The sequence below is a fragment of the Callorhinus ursinus genome, unplaced genomic scaffold (genome assembly GCF_003265705.2).
Source record: "Callorhinus ursinus isolate GAN/ISIS: 27379988/994484 unplaced genomic scaffold, GSC_fseal_2.0 scaffold5, whole genome shotgun sequence".
Lineage (NCBI taxonomy): Eukaryota > Metazoa > Chordata > Mammalia > Carnivora > Otariidae > Callorhinus > Callorhinus ursinus.
The window spans coordinates 69,708,764-69,725,044 of NW_027397067.1; the positions used below are offsets into that span (position 1 = coordinate 69,708,764).

At 54.1% G+C, this 16,281-nt stretch overlaps 1 long non-coding RNA gene across 6 annotated transcripts in view; it reads left to right on the plus strand.

The window, feature by feature from the left end:
* Positions 1-16,281, plus strand: part of LOC112823393 (uncharacterized) — a 379,174-nt gene that overhangs the window by 45,326 nt on the left and 317,567 nt on the right. The gene's annotated exons all lie outside the window — the stretch shown is intronic.

Sequence of the window (16,281 nt, forward strand, 5' to 3'; positions counted from 1 at the left end):
TTACTGGTCTCAGGTGTCTCCTACAGAGGGGGAGGTAGTTGCCCTAGACCAGCGTTTTGAAAGCATAACCTCCACCTTTACTGGGGGCAGGGATATGTGCTTGGGGCTCAGGAGATTGGAATTTACATTTGTAGTGAGCTTCCCAGGTAAGGCTGGAGCACCCCTTTTAGGTCAGCCCCTGCCTGACTGTGCAGGTAAGTCCTAGGGGTCTTCCTGCCCTCCGTGTGCTGAGCTGGGAGCCTTAGAGTTGCAGGGCCTCAGCCCTAAATGTGGCTTAGGGCCAAATGGGCTACACAGATAGGGTTTGGGTGGGCCTGGGTTTGAAATCCTAAAGGATACACTCCATCTACTTCGTGTAGAGAGTGGGATTTCTGGCCTTACTTGGGTTGGGGGGGGGGGTCCCACTGACACACCGCCACCCTGGCTGGAGCTGAAGCACCCGCCTCTTATGATGGCCTCCTGCTGACCAGTTACCATGGCCCTGACCTTCCCCAGGAAGCCACATGGCAGTTGTCATTTATAATCTTGCTCATCCTGTTATTTTTCCTTTAGAAAAGAGATGTGAAATATTTCTATTTCTAAAATATTTCTTATGCCCACCTCTCTGTCAAAAGTAGTGGAGGAAGACGGACTGTGCGTTTTTGGAGAGCTGGGCGCACGCACCTCTCTTGCTGGAGGAATCTCTTGTATCTGCTCTGCACTCTTCACACAGAGCAGAGGATGAAGAGGAGGAAGGGGAGGGCTTCAGTGGAGAGGGGAGCGTACAGGTCCTGGCTGGCACGTCAGAACAACTTGGAAACATGGCAGGTGTCCTACAGAAGCCACCGGTCGGGGTTTTCTACATGCCAGGCCTGTGCTCAAGTGCCTTTTTATATTAACCTATTTCATTTTTTTTTTTTAAAGATTTTTTATTCATTTGAGAGAGAGAGGGCGTGAGTGGGGAGGAGAGGCAGAGGGAGAGGGAGAAGCAGACTCCCCGCTGAGCTGGGAGCCTGATGTGGGGCTCGATCCCAGGACCTGGAGATCCTGACCTGAGCCCCAGGCAAATGCCCAACCATCTGAGCCACCCAGGGGCCCCTTAGCCTATTTCATTCTTAACAAAAACCTAATGGGGAGGTGTACTGTCATTATCCCTATCAGCCGGATGAAGAAATTAAGGCTTGAGACGCATAGTTATTATCCAAGGCCACGAAGCTAGTAAGGGGGCAAGGCAGGCCAGCAGTTAGGCCTGGAGTGTGGAGCCCCAGGCCTTGTGCTCCTAACTGTGCCATGGGCAGAATTTCATAGCCCTCAATTAATCCACCCAGCTTTTGCTACGACGAAGTGCTTATGGGTTCTGCCCCATATTTAATTTCATGTAACCCTCCCACCCTTGTGTTTTCCCGTTCAGTAGACGAGGCTGTGCAGATGTGAGGGAGTGCTGAACTTGGGTCCAGGAATCAGTGTAAAGTCAGATCTGGGCCGTGGAGTAATCTGGGCTTGCTCTTGGGGCAGGGTATTTATCTAACCTGCTTTCGCCTCAGTTTCCTTATCTATAAAATGGGTGTGATACCAACTAGGCCAAAGGTTGTTCAGTGAGACTCTTCATTTTTGAAGGGCCTGGTACATGGGAGGCCCTCAGCAATGATCTGTTTCTTTGTCCCTGCAAGTAGAGAAGCTGAGTCACGAGTCCTGAGGGGAGATCCCATTCTCTTCTCTCCTTCAATGTGTCATCTCGGCTCTCCTTCAGCTCGAGTTAGCTGGGTGTGGTGAGCCCCGGGAATAATGCCGCTGAACAAGCCGGCTGGTGACAGTCAGCCCTGGGAACGCCTCCTTTCACGCAGCACCCGGTGACTGGCTCACTGCTGCTGGCCGTGCCCCAGGGACCATGGGGAATGGTGTGTGCGGACCTGGGCAGGTGACTTAGTACCAGAAGCACTGGGCAGCTCTGTGGAGGGAACTGGTTGCCGGGCGCCGAGCAGAGGAGCAGGTTTTGGTGGTGGATGGTGCTGTTGCAGGAAGTAGGGTTCCTCCCGGCAGCATGGGTTCCCAGGTGTGGGCGCTGGGGTGCGGTATGGCACCGGGAACCAGCTGCTTCCCGGAGGTACCTTCCGAAGGCAGGGAGAGGACTGGGAATCCTAGGTTGGAACATCGAGGGAAAGGATTCCTGGGAGCTTGGAGCTAGAGGAGCACTGTGGGGAGACTCCCCAGGGAGGTTGCCTGCTGACAGGGGATCTTGTAGAGGAGAGGAATCAAGAGCAAGGTGCCCGCTCAGGAGCTCTTTGCCATAGGGCTGTTTCTCTCCTTCCGGCTGCGTGACCTTCGGAAGGGTAGGGAAGCTCCTTGCAGAGTGCCCCTGGCGTGGCAACATCAGCATGTGAACTCTGGGATGTCACTGTGGATGTGTCAGCAGCCTTCCTTCTCTTGTCTTCTTGGTGGGGCACCTCTTCCTCACCTCTTCCTCACCTCTTCCCGGAGACTTCACCTAGCGATTCCTTCCTCTGCTGTCTGTGCGTCCGTCCGCACTTCTGTGCTGCTTTTCCTCCAACCACCCTGCTTTGTTTCCCTCCACCCAGCCACGCTGCCACCCACGTAACGGCCGTGGATTACCTCCTATGCCCCGGCGCTGGGCCTGGCTCTGGAGGTGTCCGGATGGAGAAGAGCCAACAAGGTCCCTACTCTGAAGTAGTCCATACTGTGGGCGGAAGCCCAGCGTATAATGAAGTCCTTTCAGCACACACCGTATAGTAGACGCTAATGGAAGTACTAGTTGGAGCAACGCTGGGCCGTGGAGGGGATAGAGGGCTCAGCATGGGTGGCCTCGGGCAGGTTTCACTGGAGAATTGTTTGAATCGACTCTTGGAGGGTGAATCGTTTCTAGAGGCCAGGGGGAGCCTTCAGATCCACCATCACACCAGGCCCCTGCCACAGAACCGAGGGGAACTTAACAGGCAAACAGACTCCCCCCCTCCCCCCCACCCCCAGCATGCTTATCTGTAAATAGAGGCAGAAAATAAAAGCAAAAAAAAAAAAAAATAATAAAAATAAAGCAGAAAAGGCAGATCACTTATACTCCTAGCATCTTGCTTCCTGCTTCCATATGGTTTCATGTCTTGACTTGGGTCACTTAACATTCTATCATGACCCTTTCCCCATGCCATTCAGAGTTGTAACAACTTGTTTTGACCAGCTTTCCCATATGTCATCATGCACCTGCACAAGAGAGATACTCCGTAAGTCCTGTGTCCTTTCTAGTGGGGTTGAGCTTTCTCTGGGAGGGAGAGTTGAGGACGGTCTGTCAAGGTGCCTCCCCCAGGATGACAGTGCAGAGCATGTTGTATATTACTGATGTCATGATCATTAGCCAAGTCAGCACCGCCCGGCACTCATGTTTCCCCCTGCTTTTGCCTGTTAGAACACACATACCTTTTGATGCATCTCTGGCTGTTTCCTTGGCAGGACTCCCTGCCCCCTGCAAAGTATGAGGCGTTTTATGGAGTCTTGATATATTCAGTCAGATTTCTTTTGAGGAATATTTCACCTGTCACCACTCGGAAGGGCTACCGAGACTGTGTCCCAAGGTTTGAACATCATGATGAATGCAACAAACCCTACAGCAGGAGTGAAGAGTGAAGGCCTGTGATAGGCACATGCCCCCAAACAACAGTGATGTTCTTCTTGCTTTTCTTGGACCTCTGCTGTGATTGACCAGCTTTTCCTGTGTATTACCTCTTTGTGTTTTGTCAATTGGTCATTTCCTTTGGGGTGTTAGCAGTTTTTTCTCATTGATTTGTAAGGTATGTTTTGAATAACTTGTGAATTTTGCAGATGGGGGACTGGGGAGCCCCACTAGACTCTTTGTTAGGCAGGTTGTTTCCAGGAAGGAGTGCCTCCATTTCCATGGGGCGCATTTCTTTACAAATCTGCATCTGATTGTGGTAGCAAAATCATGTTTTGCAAGTGAATGCAGGACCTGTCTCATTAATCTGGGCAGTTGCCGATTTTAAGTTTCCACTTAAGTGGTATTTGCCAAAGGAGCTTCTCTCTTCTCTCTTCCTAAGCAAATGATAAATCCTCCTAGCTTCCAGGGGTCAGTGTAAATGTCAGCTCTTCACCTGGAACCCCCAGATAAACGACTAGTGGAGGTTGGGCAAATTTCTCCATCACAGCATCTGCAGCAATTTTTTAACTTCGTGGATGTCTTTGTCAACATTTGTTTAATGTCTGCTTCTCAGTGGTTCTCAATGGACGGAGTCTTCTTGAGGGCAGGGACCCTGCATCGTGGGTGTGACCTTAGTCCTTAATGCACTGCTTGGAAATGGACGCCCAGAGTTGTAAAGTGACTTGCCCAAGGCCACCCAGCGTGGACGTGGCTTCAGCGTGGCTGATCGGAGCTGGATTCTCTAGGACGCTTTGCATCTACAGTCAGGGCCTTGCTTTGGTGCCCGGGTGAGCAGAGCAAAGGTCGGCTGGCATGACAGGCCTTGTCCCCATGCCTTACTGGCATCGGTCATTCCGGGTTATTCTGGCTCAGTGAGGACAGAGTGAGATCTAGGGGAAAGGTTGGGTCTGGTCTCCAGGTGAGTGCCAAGTGACAGCCAGCTGCGCCCTCTGCTTGGCGGCACCCATGCCCTGCAGCCTGCGTGGTGTTCCCCAGAGCCTGCTGTGGGAAGAGAAAGAAGCTTCCTTTGTCACAAGCCGGGGCATGAAACCATCTGGAAACTCTGGCTGCCTCACTCCAAGGCAGCAGAAGCTGCAGGTGGGGTGTGGGTTTGCACTGGAGGTGAGGGGACAGAAAGTGCCTCCATGGTGGTCAGGTAACTTCCGTGCGGGTTGGAATGCTTGGTTCCTGGGTGGGCAGGGGCAGGGGCTGCCTCGTGGGGGAGGGGAGCGAGCCCGGCTGCTGGAAGCAGGTGCTGCCCACCCGCTCTTGTGTGACTTTGGGCACGCTAGCCATCTCTGGGGACCCGGCCTCCTGTGGGAAAAGTGGAAGTGATTATCCTCGCTACTGTCCGGGTTTGTGGGCGATCCGGTGACTGGACACCTATTCCTAGCACTTAACAAGTGCCCAGGGGAGGCTGGTTTCCTTTCGATCTCCCTCGCCCTGTTTTCATAATTGACATGTACTGAATTTGGCGGAAAATTTCTAATACTGCGAAATTCTGAGCGGATTCAGTGAGAAGTCGAGTTGGAGACCCTCCTGCCCACTGGAGCACCACACGAGCGTGGCAGGCTGCCCCGGTGCGGGCAGGGACCTGCTAGGGAGCTAAATGCACCAGCCTGGAACCATTCTGAGTCCTTGGAGTCCGTGTGGGGGGTAGACGGCAAGCTGGCTGGAAGACCCATGGTCCCGTCCCAGGTGCACTGCTTGGAGCCGTGGGGCACCCTGGCAGGGCTCTCTCACCGCTGCTTCCAAACCCGTCAAGGGGGCAGGGGGGCGGGTCGCTGTGTACCACAGGCTGGCAGAGGATCCCTGGGGTGGGTGGGTGTTTGGGACCATCCAGGACCCTCTGGATCAGGTCCAGGCAGGCTTTTTCAGGGGGTTGGGGGCTTTGTAGGTACTGAGTAAGCAGCCTGGGGCCTGGCACAAATGTGGGTGTGGCCGGGGAAATAATGCGCACCCCCGCCCCGCCCCGCCCCGTTTGCATCCTAATCTCTGGACCCGTGTATATTGCATGTTACGTGGTCAAGGGGTATTCAGGTTGTAGATGGAACGCAGGCTCATTTTGAATTAGGGAGATTATCGTGGATTTTCTGATGGGTCTGATGTCATCACAACGGTCCTTAAGAGTGGAAGAGGAAGGCAGAAGAGGTCAGAGTGATGTAAGAAGTTAATACTGCCCGCTCTCAGGTTGGAGGAAGGGGCCCTGAGCCAGGGAATAGTCTTATCGGACTCTAGAAGTTGGAAAGGCAAGTAATCAGGAATTAGCCCCCGCTAGAGCCTCCGGGAAGGAATGAAGCTCTGCTAACCCTCAGTGAGACCCCTTTTGGACGTTTCCGCTCCAGAACTGTAAGATAGTAAATTTGTGTGTCTCGAAGGCACGAGCTTGTGGTGATTTGTTCTGGCAACCCTAGGAAGCTCGTGCAGTGGGTGAAGCATTTGATGGCCACACTAGGTGTCCTGTACCATGGGGCGTGGCAGCTGGAGACTGTCAGAGCAAGTGTTCCCTTGGCTTTGGCCCTGGCAGGTGACCCTTTATTGGGGGGTGATCACTGTTGACAGAGACCAAGGCCTCCCTGGTGGCCTGGCAGAGATGGCTTGGGTAACCAGGTGGTCTGAGATCTGTATGAGAAAACATCGTGGGTGAATGCCCAGTGCCCATTACCCCTCCCTCTGAAAGCCCAGTGTTGGCTCAGGGCAGCCTGGGAAGGGTGGCCTAAAGGTGCATTAGGTGTTTTGGGACCCCTACCCCTCCTACCCTGCTGTTTTAATTGCTGGTCTGTTGGAGTTTGGTATTTCTTTCTTTTTTTTTTTTTTTTTAAAGATTTTATTTATTTGAGAGAGAGAATGAAAGGGAGAGAGCACGAGAGGGGGGAGGGTCAGAGGGAGAAGCAGACTCCGGGCTGAGCAGGGAGCCCGATGCGGGACTCGATCCCGGGACTCCAGGATCATGACCTGAGCCGAAGGCAGTCGCTTAACCGACTGAGCCACCCAGGCGCCCGGAGTTTGGTATTTCTTTAAGCTGCTTGGAAGCCCATGGCTGTGCTTCAGCTCAGAGCCCAGCACTTTCTCAATCTTTCCTGGACACATGTCCACGGCCTGCTGATAAGGCCCCCCGAAGCTGCCTGTGCAGGGAACGTGCACCCCCGCCCCCCATCCTCTTTTGTGCTCCTGCCCCAGGGATAAAGATAACAGCCAGGGGGCTGGATAGCGGTGACCCTGGCCCCAAGCTGAGGCCCACTGCTTACCTGCTCGGGGCCTGGCCTGGCTGGTCCACACTTGGAAAGCCGACACTGCCCACCCCTACCTGGTAGGAGCCTGCTAGGAGCCTGGAGATGAACAGGGGCATAAAGTAGGCACCTGCCTGGAGGAGGAAGCTGGTTTAATAGGGAGGGTGGGCTGGGATAATGCTGCAGGGTCCGGGTGAACTTGGTCTGATGAGGGCACGGAGCCAGGGGCCTGCTGTTGCTGAGGGGGTGGAGGAGCAGTGTCAGAAGCCCACTCAGAAACCTTAGTTTGTGTTGGGGGCTCGCTTATCTGCTAGTGAACACAGGCATCTCTGGAGGGCATCAGCAGTGTTACATTCTATACCGACTGTCCCCTGTACTGTCACCGGTGAACAGACTCAGGCCCAAAGAGGTTGAGCGCCTTGCCACCTGTTTGGGGACCTGCAGGTGTTTCACACTGTTCGAGGTACATGGTGGGGCCTTGAGGTTTATCTTTTAGAAGTCTGGGCCATTTTAGCAGAAAGTGCACTGTGTCTGCAAGGGTTTGTGTGTGTTGTGTGTGTGTTGTGTTTAAGGTTTCGGTTCACCGTGTAGGCTGACATGCCTCCTTAAACCCAAGCTCGGACAGCTCCCGTCTTCATCAGCACCTGGGCCGAGTGTGGGCTGCTCACCTGAATGACAGGGCTCCTGAGTAACTTCTGCGCAGGGCCTGGCTCATCTGGCCTCAGATGCCCTGCTCTGTCCTGCTCCAGAGCTGCCTGGGCCTCCTCAGGCTCCGTCACCCAAAATGTGGGGAATGGCTGGGGATGCTGCCAGGGTTTGTGTCTGGCCTCAGCAGGGTCAAGTTGTCAGGGGGGATGCAGGGGGAGGGCCTCACTTGCTGGGGAATGTGGGGCCGGGGGCCGGCACCAAGACTCTGCAGCCTGCCAGCCCTTTTATGTGCAAACCCGACCACCCACTTCTCTGCCTGGAACTTGCCCAGGCACCCCCTCCCCCAGTGGGAGGGGTGAGAGTGAGGAATTTCGTGGGGAGCATGAGTGCTGATCTTGAGGTGCACATTCCTCCGCACTAAGCTGGGGTTCAGGCTGGAATAACAATGAGGGGTGTTGCAAATGCCTGCCTCCTAGTGCTCCCGGAGGATGCTCTGTCCTGGAAGGGCTCTGCTGAACCAGCCCGGCTTTTCCTGCATTTCCGTGAGGCTCTCCTACCTCCGCTGACAAAGGAGAGAGCCATTGGGATGGTAATGCCCTTCCGGCTGGCCTTGGTTCCAGGTGAAAAATGAATCTGGAGGCCTGCCCTGGAGGCTGTGCAGTCTCATTTTTAATGGAGATGTGCTGGGGGCCTGGGGCCTGGTGGGGGAGGGGTGATGAAATGGGACCCGGTAGAAGTCACCCCTTCTGGGGCATTTCTTTTAATGTAAATGTGCCGGAGGCCCTCTAATAAAATTGCCTTGTGCTGCCTCTGGTGAATCTAAACTGCACCTTCCTGGAGGGTAGGAAGCCCCCCTGCCCCCACCATTATGAAGGGAACATATAAGAAAAGGGAAGCACTTAGCCATGGGGGCATGATACCTGCCCTGCTCATCCACTAGTCGTTTTTCCTTGACTTTCTCAATGATTCACTTTTTCCTTATTATAAAATAGTTTGTTTAACAAAAAAATTACAGCTGTTCTAGGTCCTTTGCGGATGGTTGCTCAGGTAATTTGATCCCACCATGGTCCTGTGAGGCGGTGCCAAGGCGGAGGTAAGGTGCCCAGGGCACAGGGCTGTCGGGTGAGGACCTGGTGGCGTGGCCTGAGGGTCTGGGGCCTCCTGCAGTCCGCAAAGGGGAGAATGGAGAATGTGAGTTGCACGCCCCTCTCCCCCCTCCCCGCCGCCGGAAAGAAATGCTCTGAGTATTTCCAGACTATGGGGGCATAGTTGCATGGTTGCATACAGAACATTGCGGTGTATAGAAGCATCGAAGTTTGTTGAACCGATTTCCCTTTGTAACGCGTTTTTTGGTGGTCCTGCCTGTGTACTTCTGCACCCTCGTCCTCTTTCCTGTACACGTATTTCTCATTTTTAGCGCCATCTCTTTACTTTTGAGGAGTTTACTAGGCTTTAGAATGGCTTAAAATTCCCCTGGACACACACCCACAGGCACCGCTGTGTCTTCAGCGCAGAGGAGTGGCCGGGGAGTTGCTTCTGGTGGACTGTGTGGGGGACCGGTGGACTGCAGCTTAGAGCAGTGCGGGTGGTAGAGATGCCCCTGACCAGCGGTCTGGGGGCCAGGCTCAGGATGGGGGCCAGTGGAGGAGCCAACAGTTTGCATATTACATATTAATAATCAGTTATTGAAGCTGTCAGTAAATCATGAAGCTGACGTTCTTCTTTATTGTTAAACAACAGAATGATGCTAATGCTATCATTTATTATTTAAGTTTCATTACTTAGTATTAAGCTTTGTAGTGTTTGACTAACACTGAAAGTCAGAGGAACAAAGGTGCTAGACCGAGCCAACCAGTTTCCATCAGGATTTTCTTCTTCCTGTGTTCCCACGAGCTAGAGGATCTGTGTGTTTGCACCGGTTCCTGCGGCTCCAATAACTTCAAGTTTGAGGGTGCTCATTACTTGGTAGTAGAAAGCCACAGCGGACAGCCGTAGTGGGTTGACTAACATCCCCCACCCCCAAAATCTGTGTCCGCTGGGACCTCGGAATGTGGCTTTGTTGGGACATAGGGTCTTCGCAGATGCAGTTAGTTCTGATGAGGTCAGAGTGGATCAGGGTGCACCCTCAGTCCGATGAGTGGTGTGCCTTGAGGAGGGACAGGCACACAGAGGGAAATGCTCTGGAGAGACGGGGGGAGGGGCCATGTGACGCGGGGGCAGGGACTGTAGTGGTACACCTTCGAGCCAAGGAAGGCCAAGCATGGCGGGGAGCCTCCAGGGGCAAAGTCCTGAGACAGTCACCCGCAGCGAGCCAGCCTCCCTTGGAGGGGAGACGGTGGACCGGGGAAGGAACCCACTCCCTCTCTGTAAGTGTAGACGCTTCGTAAACAGTGCCGGGTGAAGGGAGATGATGCATGCTGCGAAACTGGGACTCCCGCTCTGTGTGCCCTGGCCCAAGCCAACGTCCTCTTCAGCCAGAGGAACCTCCTCTCCCCCCTTGCTAGCTCTGCGACCTTGAGAAAGCAGCTTCAAGTCCCTGGACCTCGGTGGTGGTGTCCTTACTTGTAACGGGTGAACCTGTCTTGGGTGATGGTGAGAATTCAACGTGATAATGTGCGCAGAGCCTCAGTGCATGGTTGCTGCCCCAGAATGTTAGCAACTTATTGTTTGCCCAAGATAGAGGTGGTGTTGCTGCGTATGCCCCATTTCCTGTTAACCCTGTAATGGTCACATCACATCTCCCCTGGACCACCTCCTCCGTCCAGTAGCAGGGAAGGGCGAGAAGCCCACAGGGTGAAGCTGAATCCTTTCCTGTCCTCTTAGACTCTCTTCACATCCCCATGTAGGCGGGTTGAGTAACCATGCTCTGTCTGTCCCCTCCACAAGGGAAAAAAAAGGCAAGGAGAGAAAGCAGGAATCTGACATGCAGAGGAATGGTTATTGCTGGTTGGGGTCTGGGCCAGGGCACCCCAGGAGGTGTGTGTTGGAAATTGACACTCTGTAGCAGATGACACACATCAACCTTGTAGCCTAGGGTCAGCGCCAGACAACCTTCTGTGGATTGGATGCCCAGGAACGTTCCCAGGGATGGCAGACCTCAGGATGAGTGTGGGCTTTACTCATGGGGGGTGGGAGCAGCGATATGAAAACTTGTCTAATGAAATAAACTTACAGGAGGACCGGGAATCCCTCACCCCCACCCCCAGTGTCACACCACCTCTGTGTTTGGTCATGCAGATCATGGGGGTGGAAGAGTTTTGAGGAAGCATTGAATTTTAGCCTTTGCCATCTGCACAGTAACCCTGTTTCACAGCTTAGGAAATTGGGCGGCAGGTTATTTTGGTTCTATGACCCTTTCCCAGAGCTGGGGAAGAGTGTGCATTCTCTCTTGTGGGGGTGGGGGTGGGAGCAGGAGCAGGTGGATTCGGGTGAGCTGTGCTCAGGCTGCCCTGCTGCGTCACCATAGGTTGGGGTTTGCAACCGGATGTGAGGGACTTCTGGTGCCCAGGGTCCCCGCCCCTTATCTCTCCCTAGGCAGGAGTGCGTTCGGATCAGGTGCAGTGTGGGACTGCCCCTCAGTGTGGGCAGGATATCTTTCATGCAGAGAAATGATTAGGCTATGGCTCTTTGGTGCTTTTGGACCTACAGCCAGGAACTGTTCTGGCACACAGAGAAGACTAGCCACAGATTCTAGTGCCAGATGGTGATTCAAAAGCAAAACCAAGCAAAACATCCATATTTTTTCCTGATTGTATTAAAAATATATGCTTATTGAAAAAGAACCTCAACCACTACGGAAATTGAAAAGTAGGAAGTGACCTTTTTGTAGAATGTCATCCCTGTCCTTTGGCAGTGAATGTTAATGGAAGGAGTCAGAAAACCCTGGCTGGGAATCCTCGCTCAAAGGTCTCACGTGAGGGGAAAAGTCCTGCTTCCCTTCCCCTCACCCCGGCCCCGAGTGCCATCAGGAGAGTTTGCGGAAGTGTTTGGTGAAGTTACATCCAGAGCTAAAAACTGTCCCGATGTGGGTTCAGTTATATTCTTTGTCCCCATTCCCACCCCTTTGCTTCTGATCTAGGAATCCAGAGTCGGGAGAGCAGAGTGTCTAGAGAAGCCCTGTGCGTTCTCCGTTCGGTTGCTGGCTGCACGACTGAGCTGCTGTCTCCACCCTAGCTTTTGCTCTCTTCTTTGCTTGCTGGTTTTGGCCAGCTCCGGCTCTCCTGCCCAGGTTAGGCAAGGACATGGGGCTGTCCTGCCAGCTGTGTCTGTGGTGTCCCAAGACTTGGGCCTGCCTCTGGTCTTGGGTGTGTCCTCCCAAGGGTTCTAGAGAAAATCAGGCAAGTTCAGACGGAACACACGTTCCTCCTTGCAGACTCTCGAAATGCCCATGACACAAACCGTGTGTCCCGTGCCATTCATTTACCTGCACGGCCTGAGTATGCTTGGTGCACTGAATTAGCTCAAGGACGACACTTTCTCATCCTTAACTAATTCGGAAAATGAATAGAAAGGAGACCCTCTTTTAATTTCTGGAAGCATAGGGAAGATGTTTACCATTCCACTGCATTCTTGGCTGCTAAGAAATGACGGTGGTTAATGTTCAGGTATTGAGCTGCCCTGAGCTGCCGGCGGGGGGGTGAGGGGTGGGCGGGTGGGTGGCCATGGGTAGTGATATTAGCTAATATTTATTGAGTGCTTTCTGTGTGTGAGGGACCGCTGTGCACTTTGCATGGATTATCTCGTTTTATCCCCCCAGCAGTCCTGTGAAGTAAGGACAGTTGTTAATTTCTGAGGAGGAAGGCAGACCATCAAAATGCTAAATAAGCCTCCTGGGGTACATAGTGAATAATGGAGGCAGAATGCAAACAGAGCCTGGGTTTCCAAAGGGGATATTTCCCTTCCAGAATCTTCGTGCATCTCTCTGCTCCACTCGCTCTGGGAATCGGTTCGGCATCGTCCACTTTTCTTTTGGAATCTTTTTGCCGTCTATTAGAAACAGTCTCCATCATTCTGGCCAAACAGTGTAACTAACACAGTAAATGAATATCCAGTGTGAACATTTCGTCGAGCATCTGCTTGCTGCCATGTGAGGTTCTGGGAGATTACAGAATTTAAGGATGGTCGAGTTGCTGTCCTCGGGCCGCTCCCTCGAAGATTGTAATGGAGGAAGCTCAGGGCTACCTACAGACGTCGGCAGTTCAGCCTAGGGCCGGAGATAGGGAGAGAGTGAGGCCTGCATGCTTTTAGACCATCCCAGGACCAATTATTGGGGTACCAGGCAGAGCCATCGGGCCAGAGGAGATGACAGGCTTGGAACTTAAAATCCATATGGTGTCTGTCACTATGCTGTGGGAGTCCTCAGGGAGGGGCAGCAGTGGGTTCAGCCGTGAGGCGCAGAGGGATGATGAGAAAATTGGGAAGTCTGCACAGAGGAGGGAAAGGGCTTTGCAGGATGAGTAGAAGTTCACCAAGAGGGCTGAACAGTTGGAGGGACAGTGAAAGCAGATGCCCCGAGGAGGGTCAGCAAGTGGCATGTCCAATGTGGCCGGAGTGCTGAGGAGGCTGTAGCTGAGGCTGAAAGCTTAAGAGCTTGGACTGTGGGGCCTTAGTTCCAGTTGGTGTTATTACCCCTGTGTTATTGGGATTGTGGTTTTGTCACCCGTATGCCAGGATGGGACTGGTGTCTACGTGTAGGGGCACTGAGTGATCGAGGGGCATGCTGCCTCTGACCTACAAGGCGCTCCATACCGGTAGCTCTGGGCGTCACCTTGGACCTGACTGTGAGGCTGTTGACTAATCCTGCAGGTCTGAGCCAGGGGAGTGACATGATTAGACGTGTCCAGCGACCCGGTTCCTCCTGAACGGCAGGTCCTCTGCTTCCGGTGTGTGCCCAGGCGCTGCGGTGCTCTCCCCATGCACCGTCACTTTGGCTGTGACCCTCTGGGTGCCCGCGAGCTTGCAGGAGATGGAGCAGGAACGCTGAGCTGTGCCGAGTCTGCCAAGGGCCCTGTGGTGACTGTGAAGTCAGGGGATGGACCGGGTTCCGGTCAAGTCTTTGGTCCATTGACCACGTGGCTGTGGAAAGTCACTCGTGGTCCCTTCTTCTGCCACCCGAATCCGTGTCTCCTCCAGTGTGACGTTGGTGGCAGCCAGGCAGATCACTGAGGTCACGTGCTCCCTGGAGCCCGTCTGAAGGATCGCAAGAGTGTGGCCACGTGTGGCTAGTCTTGAGCACTCAGGACTCTTCCTTTTCTTGTCTCCTCTAAACCTCCCTATGTTCTCAGAGTTTAGACTGCATGTATTCCTTTTCTGTTTTCTTCTTCTCTGAGAGAAAAGGAAGTTCCCGATTCTGCTGGTCCTGGTTCGGTGACCTCGGACAAGCCGCCCTGGTGGGCCGTAGCTCCTCGTCTGCCAGATACACCCTGGGACGACTTCCAAGGGCTGAGTGGGGACAGTGCGAGACCCTGGGCATCAGGAGGCCTGCATGGGCCGGCACAGGGCAGGCCCTGGCCCCTGCCTCCCGCCACACCCAGCAGCAGGTGCCCGCACTCATCTCAGGCTGCAGGCTCACTCCTGGACCCGGCTTTCTGCAGTGAGTTCTGCAGCACCCCTGCGTCCCTACCACCTGGGGGACCCGTGGAGTTGACCCCAGCCCAGGCCTGCTGAGCAGCCTTGCTGTGCGTGGACCTCGGGGGTCTGTACTGGAACAAGCCCCCAGTGATCATGAGGGCCACGCAGCTGCGAGCCCACGGCCCGGAGAAGCCTTCTGTGTGCCTGCTGCCCTGCAGGCCCTCAGTAGGTACGAGTGATTCTCACACACCCACCACCACCACCACGAGTGTTGGAATGCCACCCAGGTCCACGGAGCTCTGGACACTTGCGTTCCCTGTCAGGCTTCTTTTCTGGACTACTGTTCTGACACGTTTTTGGTGAATTTTCATCTCTGCTGCTTCTTGATTGCTTTTGTTCCCTTTTCTCCCCTCCCTCCCTTCTGTTGTCTTTCCCCGGTGTTCATGTCGCCTAGACACTCTGCGGCTTCCCACCCCCTGCTGCCGGGGAGCTGGGACATGGCGGGTGCACCTTCTGAGTGGGGGGACGGGGCGAGAGTGGGAGACACTGGGGTTCCCCACGGGGCTCGCTGGTAGATGGGCAGGTGGACACAGCTCCTTCCCTGCCTGGCAAGCCTGGGGGACAGCACGGCGGCGTGGGCTCCCTGTGCATCGCGCCCAACCCGTTGGATTTCTGTTTCGTGGTCTCCTCCTCCTGCCCTACTCCCTCCACTTGGGGTTTCATCCGCGTCCTGGGGGCAAGGTGGATGGCCCTGGTTTACTTAGTGACATGTGCCTGTATGGCTTGAAGTAAGACTGGTTTTCCGTGAAAGTCAGAAGTGCATTCCAGAGTCACAGCGTGACCTCCCCGGAAGCCCAGCTAATCCAGGTTTTAAAGAGGAGTTGGAACAAAGGTGGTGATTATGGGATGTGTGAGCTGTGGGGTGTGGGAAAGGGCAGGGACAGCAGGGTCGCCTGGTGGGAAGCTCTGTTTTGAGGAATCGAGCGAATGGCCCCAGAATGGGATCCAGATGCTAAAGGGAGGCGGGGGCTTGGGGCAGGCACGGACCCGAGGGACGCGTGCAGCCCGTGGCGCTGGGCTCCATCCGCCCCCCTCCCCCTTGCTAGCTGTGTGACATCGGGCAAGGGGCCTGCTCTCCCCACGCTGCTGTTTCTGTCATTTTGGGATAGGAGTCCTATCCCTCAGGCTGTGATCATTAATGGGGATTAAATGGGGAATTACAGGGATCTCTTGTTTTGAGCATTAGCCCTTGCTCCTACCCTGAGCATGTTTTTCCTTCCTCCCAACTGACATCCCTCTCAGGGCCCACGTGATCGTCATGGAAACAGTGGCAGTCCCGTGCGGTGCTCCCTGAGGCCCCAGACCACGTGGACCGCAATTGTTGGTGTAGTCCTTTAAGGGGATGGTTTCTCATTGACCTGTTTCTTTAATGAGATGTGAAGCTCTTTGCAGGCAGGGGCCCATGTGAGATCTTGAGTCTCCCAAGTTCCTTTCTTGGAGAACATGCATGCCTGAGAACCTTGGTACTCTGAGTCTTCAAGGGCAGGTCCTGTTGTTGGGTGAACAACTGCCTCCTTGAGTCATTGTTTGGTGGTTCTGCTCCAGGGTACTTTGCCCCCTTTGTTCATGGGGATCTGACTGACATTTGGGTCTTTGCTGACCTTTCCTGGAGGGATATTGTGGGCGAAGGCAAACAAAAGGAAGTGGACAAAAAATACTCCCAAACCTTAAAGGTTTGTCATTTGTAGAAGGAGAGTGTTCGTGATATTTCTCAGCCCTTTTCAGTATCTGAATCACCTTGAAGCTGTAGAGGGAGGTGGAGGGGAGCTGAGTAGGTGGAAGCCTTCTTTCACTGAGGACCTACTATGTGAAAGGGCTTTACGCAGGCCAACTCTGATCCCCCCCAACTCTGTGAGGCAGGACGCATTGGCAGGTATGGACGGGGGTTCCAGAAGTGAAGCTCCAAGTGTCACGGTTGCATAGTAAGCGTTGGGTTTGTCACTTGGCATAGCCTCCCCTCCCCTGCCCTCTGTCTGCTTCTGTTTTCTCTCTCTAAATATTGCTGTTGTTATCCCTCTCTGGTCTGTTCTAGCTAACGACACAGAAGTTCCCTGTGAGGGAACCCAGGGACCTGTTGCTAGGACAGTTCGGATCCCTGAAGCTGTTCGGGGTCTCAGCTCTTGTGGGTCTGTA